Source organism: Trachymyrmex septentrionalis, unplaced genomic scaffold, assembly GCF_001594115.1.
Source record: "Trachymyrmex septentrionalis isolate Tsep2-gDNA-1 unplaced genomic scaffold, Tsep1.0 scaffold235, whole genome shotgun sequence".
NCBI lineage: Eukaryota > Metazoa > Arthropoda > Insecta > Hymenoptera > Formicidae > Trachymyrmex > Trachymyrmex septentrionalis.
This window is the reverse complement of record NW_017305392.1, coordinates 154,230-163,423: the sequence shown is the minus strand read 5'-3', so window position 1 is coordinate 163,423 and position 9,194 is coordinate 154,230. Positions and strand designations below refer to the sequence as shown.

Genomic DNA, 9,194 nt, shown 5'->3' with positions numbered 1-9,194 from the left:
TTCCATACGCATCGTCCTGCAAAGTCTTAACTTGAAGCCTGCAAAACCTGTAGCGATATCAAGCGGAAAAGTAATTCGTCGTAAAGTCCTTTGTCGTCTTGCAGACGAATTTTCGACAAAAGAATCCTTGGAGGCTTCGTAACCAAGTCTCATTCTCTCTGTCTCTCTTTCTACATCCCTCTCCTCCCCCTCTCACTCTCTCTCATCCCTCTCTCTTTCTATCCTCAAATGCTTTCAAAGATACTCCGACTCCCAGTCTGCTAGGAATTCGACGACTTCTCGCCATTAATGTGCCGCCATTCTACGCTTCATTGTGTGGTCGCGCTTCTCTCCTCTGCGGCGCTTTTATCGTCACTCGCGTTGCCACATATGTGGTGCCATTGTTTCCAACTTGGAAGAACTTCTATCAGATAGCCATAAGTTAGGGCTAAGGAATCGATCTCATCGTTTGAGAATTCGGGAATAGTTTCACATTTTCGATAACGAGTAACGACTGCAAATATGAATTTCAGTTATCAGTTGTGGTTTTGTTATCACATGCATGAATGAACTAAGATAAGTTATGTAACAAAATTGGATAGAATAAGATTCTCATGACAATATAGGATATGTAAATTTTTCAATATAAAACACAAAGGAATCTGAAGTAATATTCAACTGATATATCACTTATAAGTAAGATAAACGTCCCAGTGACCGGACATGTATTTATATCTGGACACTTATACAAAATTTAATATTATTAATCTCAAATTCTTTTTTTAATACTGTATTATAATTTAATTACGTTTAAAGATTACAATTAAATTATAATATTACGTTTCAAAAAGCGTTATTTGAGACTAATATTAACTTAAATAAATAAAGTTTTGTGTAAATGTTCGGATATAGATATATGGTCCAATTATACTGGGATCATATCGAACAATATAACTTATAATACGTCCGAACAGCTACACAAAACTTTATTTATTTAAATTAATATTTGTCTCAAATGCTTTTTATCTTAAAGATCAATTTGAATTAGTTGTCTTTTGTCATTAAATATTTATTTATATTAATATTTCCCGTCAGCGCAACTAATTTTCTAATTGTGGTCGAATACTGAGACAATTACGTCCGGCTGCTCGACCACCAATACATTGACCTATTCTATTACTTATTTAAATATTTTAATTAATAATTGCTGTAAGTGAATTCAAGTAATTTTTCTTTGCTTAAAAGAGTTTTGAGTTTTCCAATGAATACAAATATTTATATTAAAAACTTTTCTAATATTATAAATTGTATTATTTAAAATAAAATTTAAAAAAAATTAAAAACTTGAACATTAATATGTTGTTTTAATTAAAACAAAAAAAAAGAGAAACCATCCGTTTTGCGCCCCCCGCCCCACCCCTCCCCTGGGCAAAACGAATGGATCACTCGAGCAATGCAAATAAAATTTAAAAAATTAGAATCAGTCTTGGCAATCGTCACAAAAGTAGTTACTAAATTCTCTATATATAGTGCAGCCTTCATGGACCCATTTGGTGCAATAACTGCACTGGATCAGTCATAAACAAATCATCATACTGCATTGTGGCAAAAAATAATAATAAACAAAAATGAGATGTAAACAAACAAGTGCCTTTCGTACATTCGAAAGATTATCTGTCCCTCCATATTCTCAGTATTTTCATTGTAATCATATATCAAGTAAAGAGGATAGATCATTCGCTTTGTCCATGGGACCTACCTGACGCGAATTTGAAAAGGTTAGAATAAGTTGAAGCACCAAGTGAAAAATTTTAACCTCGAATGCACGTTTAAAGACACAGAATTCTTATAAAAAATCATTCACACTGGTTAAGAAACAATTACAGATAATAATTAAGCTACGTACCTAAGGAAAAATTGCAAAAAAAACACTCAATTTTCTATATGTCTCTATTAAACACAAACGAACGCAATCATATGTCGTTTCGTACTTTCATAGCGTCGCTGATTGGTCATTCCTTCAACTGCTAAAGACTCATAGCGCAATCTCAGATAGATAAGCAAAAATAAAAGGTATTCGCTTTACCTAGAGCGTCCATTTTGCCCGGATTTCCCCGACCTATGTCTCTTCTAAGATTATGTTTTAAAACTGTATGAAACCGTATATCTACTTATTTACAAACTAAAGTCCTGAAAACAGCTTTTTACATCGAGTCTCTGCATTGATTGAGCAGATTACAATAAAACGCATTGTATTATCTTTTTGTACATTATGTACATGTGTATAAACAAATTAGATTATAATTTAATTTATAAGTAAAATCTTTTTATCTTATCAAATATTTATATTCTTCATACAATGCTGCAATGCTTTTTCCACAATCATTATTTATTCTACATCTTACATTAAAAGCACAATATACATAATGACAGAAAAGTTGATATATTTAACGAATTTTAACATTACATATTTCAAATGACTTAATTATACATGTTGCTCAGTAACAGAAAAATGTAACAGTAAGTTTTACTACGCATGAAAACAAATTTGCTATATAAATAAACAAATTTTCTAGTGTTCGATGTCTCGATGAAGTTTCCTTATTTTCGGTTGTTCACTCGTAAAAGCTTGTAAAAGTTTACTGGCAAGCATATAGATAAGTCATTAATTTCCGTATCGCTCGTAAAAACGAAAATGCACAAATTAATGACATAAAACTATTTTTGCCTCATAATATCAATGATTCATAAATGATGATTACATGTATTAATACATAGTTACTTTCATAGTTAATATTCTATGTCATTTATTCACTGCTCTTAAAAGCAATATCTTTAGAAAATAATTATTATAGCATTATATTTTTAACATTATATTATTTTTAACATTATCATTATTGTTACTGTTTTACAATAGCGTTATATATTTTTATAGTAACGATAACGAATTCAGTCGTTTTATATTATTACTTTAGTTTCCTATTATCTATATATATTCAATAGATCATATTATTTTTAATCAGATATAAATATATCAAAAATATTATGGTTTAAATTTCTTATATTAATATGTAAACTATAAAATATCATTATAATAACTTCACGATGTTACATTTTTCACCTTTAATTTAATAATCAATTAATTTGTTAGCTAAACAAGATAATTAAAACTTATTGTAGTTACATTAATCAAACTTTCTCTTTAATTGATCATTATACGATATGATTTATGTTACTATGTAACATACTAATGTGTCAAAAAGAACACACATCGCGTATTTTACACACATCTGGATTACATGTCATTCCAGTTAATTAGGATTAATCTTGTAGTTGTTGCTGGCAAAGTTACTGGTTACGAAAAGTCAGGGTAATACCATTTATCATAACAATTCTCTCTCCTTCTCTTAGATTTTTAACTTCCAGTTTCACGATGAGTATGTGCATGTGTACGTACGAATGCAAATTACAAATGCATTGCTAACTTTAAAGATAAGTTTGAACGTTGGCGTGCATAAATACTAAGCTCCATCCCACAAATGCCCAAATGCTATACAACATTTTCGGATTATTGCGAGTGAGTAATAACCTATTCGTACGATCCCAACAACATACCTATTATGTAATCTATTGCACTTTCTACATATATCTCTGAATTTGCACTATTCCCCATTACTATTTCCAATAAAAAATGTACTCAACAAAATAAATCAAAATTCTAAAATACTAATAAGATAGACCAAGATTTTAAAACGTCATATATTCAGATATTTCATCGCATTTTCTCGTTGTTAAGAATTTAATCAAGGAATAATTAGAAATTTCATTAGCTTGTTGACTTAGCATGGATTTAATATTTAATATTTCCCAAAAAGTAAAGACGCTTTTAAACAGAAGGAATATAACTAATAAATATAGACAATCCGCTATTTCTAGGACGAGGCACGTTCGAGCATATGCTTCCGTATTCGTACAATCTCACGTTGCATCTTTATGATTATCGATCATATTGTGATTCTGTGCAAGACAAAATTCACTTCTATCGAATATCCAATATCGTTAAATCTGACAATAGTTTAATAAATATTGTTCATTGTGTGTGTATGCGCGCGCGCGCGCATGTGTGCGTGTATATATAATATTAAAGTTAAGGGAAAAAAACTAATATTCGTCATGTCATATTTGATTAAACTTGGTTCTTTAATGGCAGCTAATATTGAATTTACTTTTTTATGATTAATAAATGTATATTTATAATTAAACACAGAATTTTAATCTGATTAGTTTTTATCAGTTTATAATATATACAGCTTATAATACGAGTATATGCTAGATTTATGCAAAAAACATTGCACAAGAATATTGCACGTACTTATCAAAAAATAATCTGTAAAGTGTCTCTAGTTCTGTAAACTAAATAAGTTCTTTTTATATTTTCTGCGATGATAATTAGCAATAATATATTAATAAATAGTAAAATATAGTGTAACAATAATAAGTTTAACAAGTACAAGGAATATTTCGCAACTTGTACGCACATTTTTATCTCATTATTATCGCAATCAACTTAGATATAGTTCGTTAATGCAGTATCTGAATTCGGAAGCTCAAATGAGAGCGATGGCGGACAGATTACAAGCAGCATGGCTGGTCCAATGAGGTTGCAGCCCAGCGAGCACCTCGTCAGCGAGGATTGCGCTAGGCGTTTCATTTGCACTGGAAGGATGCTTTGGTAAGATGGAGTGGAACAGGCCGGAAGGTAGAAGCGGATAACTCAGGACGTGACGTCGTCGTAGCTCGTCTTAACAAGAGTTTCTGCAGCGCTTTTCTCGACTAATCAGATTTAACTGCTTCTCGGAGGACCTTTCGCAAAACCAAACTACTCCTCCGTCGTCAATTATTGTTGCTGCAAATAATGCCGCTCGAATTTATATTCTACTCTCGAATTCTGATATCGACAAATATTATTCAAGTACAGAAGCAAATTAGAAATTTATTTCGAAAAGGAAAACAGCAGTTTGTAGCAAACATGAAGATTGATGTAAGTATATGTAATGTATATGTATATACATACATATATTCATATACATGTAGATATGTACATTAATTATAGATATATTTTAAACTAAAATTGTTGCGTTTGTGTCACACGAGGTCGCTATCGATTCTAAATGAAATGATATAATTTCCTCGTTAGTATAGATTGTAGAGGCATTAGCGAAAAGCATAGTCAAGCGCCTAATTCTCTGTGACAAGACTTCGCAATTATGTTCCCAGTTTCAAGGAAGCATAGGTGGGAAAATCGACGAAAGGAAACTGAGGAACGTTAACGGCTTGAAATGAGCACCTAACAATGCGACAAGGAAGATGTACGCACCCAAAACCGTTAATATCATTTGTGCATCCATTATCGTAAACTACTCTTACTCTAAAGATATAGTGAAAACTTGAAAGAATAACGGTAGCCATTAAATTCATATTTTAAAAATCGACAACTGTACTGCAATGTTATATCAATAAAAATATTTAAAATTTTGAAAATGTATTTTATTACCTATATATTTTATACTTTATGTGTTACAGAATTGTAAATATATTTACATATTTCGAGAACTTTATTCCAAAACAAATAAATAAAAAAGGCCAATACGAAGTTATAATTCTTGATATCTAATATTTTTATATATAAATTCTAAATACACATCTCTCTTTCTCTTGTTATATAAACTGCACTTGTTATATCAAACTTGAAACCCAATCATATATAAATTGAAGCAGAGATAATATCACAATTAAATTGATCTCGTCGATAATGATATTATTAGTATCTTAAAATACTGTGTGTGCGTGCGCGTGTGCGCGCGCGCGCGCGCGTGTGTGTGTGTGTGTATAAAGGGTATTCCAAAAAAGTCGGGACAGCTGAACATCTCGGAAAATATAAATTTTACAGAAAAGTGTTTCAGACAAAAGTTGTAGAGTTCAAAAAGATTTATTCACTGATCTTATCAGTTTGATCTTGGGTGGCGTCGCCAAGATCAAGATTATATCAACTTTTTTTTAATGGCATATCCTATTTTTCATTCCAGAATCACTAGCAGGTGTCGACAGCTTTCCAAAATGCTGTAAGAAAATATTTCTTCATCAAATACTTTTTGAGTTATGTTTGAAAGTTACAGTACCATCGGCATTGGCATTATATAGGATGTTCGATTGACGGCTAGAACCTATTAAATATTGTTCAGGATCATAACTTGGATAATATTTGTCAAGATCAAGGCCATTGGAGATTATACGTTTTAGTTTCATTGTTACGTTAAAAATGAATGTTTAGTTCAAAAATAAAAATAAGAGGTATAACCTTCAATGGCCTTGATCTTAACCAATATTATCCAGGACATGATCCTGAACAACATTCAAGAGGTTTAACCATCGCGCGTCGATCGGACACCTTGTTTAATGCTAATGCCGGCGGTATATGACTTTCAAGCATCATAACTCGAAAAGTACTTTATGAAAAATAACTTTATTGTAGTATTTTGAAAAGCTCTTGACACCAGCTATTAGATTCTAAAATTAAAAGTGAGGTGTCCCGTTAAAAAAAATGATGTGATCTCGACCTGACCTTGGCAACGCCACCAAAAATCGAACTGATAAGATCAGTAAATAGATCTTTTTGATCCCTATAACTTCTGTCTGAAACACTTTTCTGTAACACTTATATTTTCCGATATATTCAGGTATCCCAATCTTTTTAAGATACCCTGTATATAATATTTATTGAGAAAAATATTATCTCAATCAGGTAATCGAATTTACACATAAAAATATTATTATAGACACCAAGATCTATACCAAGCCTCGACAGTACTGGCAGTTTCCTTAACATTTGATTTAGTCATATAGTGATCTAGATTAATTTATTATTCCAAAAATTGTAAAGGTAAAATAATCCAAATAGTTAATACTTATAGAAAAATAAATATAGGGACAAAATAGATTTACAGATTAAATGTAATTGTACACATTGTGCATGTTGTATAAGTGTTGTGTAAGTAGGTATAAAAATATAATACACATACGCAAATAAAATTGTCTTGTTAAATTTAAGTGTTTCCATAATTCTTTCTTCTTTAAATTCTTATTTTTAACGTAAAATTTAACTTATAAATCTTATTTAATATACCTAATTCTAAAAATTGATTTGTACCTTTATGTCTTATATTGTATGAATCAAGATCCATATTTAAATCAGTTGATGAGCAAATTATTTCCAGTTCAAGGCAAATTTTGGCAATCATTTCTGAATAGCTTCACATTTGCTGAGATCATCATTGCGAGAATCGACCGAACTTCGCACTAGTACGTGGAGAGATGATAAAATAATAGAGATGTGCAAAGTTTTGTGCTGAATTTGGAAAAGAGTAGTTTCTCAGAGAAGAGTACCATTTTCATTTTAGATAAATCACAAAATATTAATGTATGTGCAGAAATGCACAGTAATATTGCCAGAATTAGAGTCTGACAAAAAATGTAAAGTTGAGGCTAATTATTTTTAAATAACAACCTAAACTTCATAGAAGAGTAGAAAACGCGCACGCGGCAAAGAAAAATTATACAATATATATATACATACCTAATTTCTATATATTTATTTATTATTATATAAATATACATTATATGCAGTATATGTGTATTGTATGTATATAAAATATTGTATGTATACAATTTATCAATTATTAAAATATACTATTTTTATTTGCTAACTTTATCAAGATCTAAAAATTATGATGTCCTGAAGAAACATTCCTTAGAACCTCAGAAAGTAAAATAAATGTTTCGTTAAATCTTGAATAAGACGTTTATTAACAGAATGTTAAGAGATCTTTTCCTTTCTCGGAGAAAAGAATGCTAATTGAGGACCACGCCCGTCCGGATAATTCAGATTTAAACGTGGCAACGTCGCGGCGGCATAGCCACCCCCATATAGGGGGTGGCAATTTAATAAACGCGTGCTCACGGTACTCACGTGACCCCAGGAATTCCTATGAAAGAGGCTACTTTGCCTCGTTTCCCTCACACTTTACCTCACTTTACTTCCATCCTAATTCGTTAGGTCCAGTCTTCTTTAGCAATCAATATGTAGAAGACTTTTCATATCCTTCATACAAAACGTATTTCTTCCTCCTTGCCTTTCTTTAGAAAAATTGCAATAGGTATTGTACAATTGTTATTATAAATATTATTTTTACAAATCGATTTCAATTATATTACATTTTCTATAGAATAAATATTATATTGTTCAACATTTAGCAATTTGTAAATAACTAATGTACAAAGTACAAAAATATGAAAAATTTTCTCACTATACTTGTAATATAATAAAAATTAATAAAAAAAGAAGTATAATACATATAAGATAAGATAATATTGTGCATAATATAAAAATGAGAAATAGTCATTAAAGCTTTTTCAAGGAAAAAGCTGCTTTCTTGAAAGAAATTAGAAAATTAGAATCACTGTTTTAAAATAGAAGATAAAACTCAAAATTAGGATATGTGAACTACACATGACGTCAAAAATTCCAGAGAAAGAGTAAGAATTTCAACAAGCGAAGCTTTATTTTTATCAAAAATCCTAAGACATTTTCTATGTTGGATAACATCAAGCGATGTACAAGCGTGGAAATATGGGCACTTCCGGAGCTTTCGCTTGATGTGTACATATACTTTGCAACGACATGCGTAACTGGAAACGGGAATATTCAGACGAATATAGTCGCGAGGAGTTGCCTGTTGAGACGCGAGTTAATTTCGTTGTGTACATATTTGTACGAAGGATGAGAGTCCACGGATGGATAACGCTTGAAGTTACACGCGATCGTATCTGAATATTTCGCCACAGAAGTACATCATGGGAAGGAAAAAGGATTAAAATTTTTTTCAAGATACTCAAAGTAAATTTAAGCAAGATATTTTATTACAGATTATTAAATTACATTTTTACACTGGACTAACAGATTGCATTGGATTTTATTGCTCTAGATGATATCTACTAAACTATATTATTAGGGAACTAATAAATTATATTAGGTTGCGCAGGAACAGGAAGCAGAGAATAATAATTTCAACTTATCAGAAACTGTGTATTCCAGTATATGGTTTCTGATAGATTGAAATTCTCAAATATCCCCTGTTCCTTTGTACGTAGCCTCTCAT

General features: G+C 30.8%; 1 protein-coding gene across 1 annotated transcript in view; it reads right to left on the bottom strand.

The window, feature by feature from the left end:
- The window catches only part of LOC108748585 (beta-1-syntrophin), a 283,761-nt gene that overhangs the window by 177,612 nt on the left and 96,955 nt on the right, over positions 1 to 9,194 (bottom strand). The window lies entirely within an intron of this gene.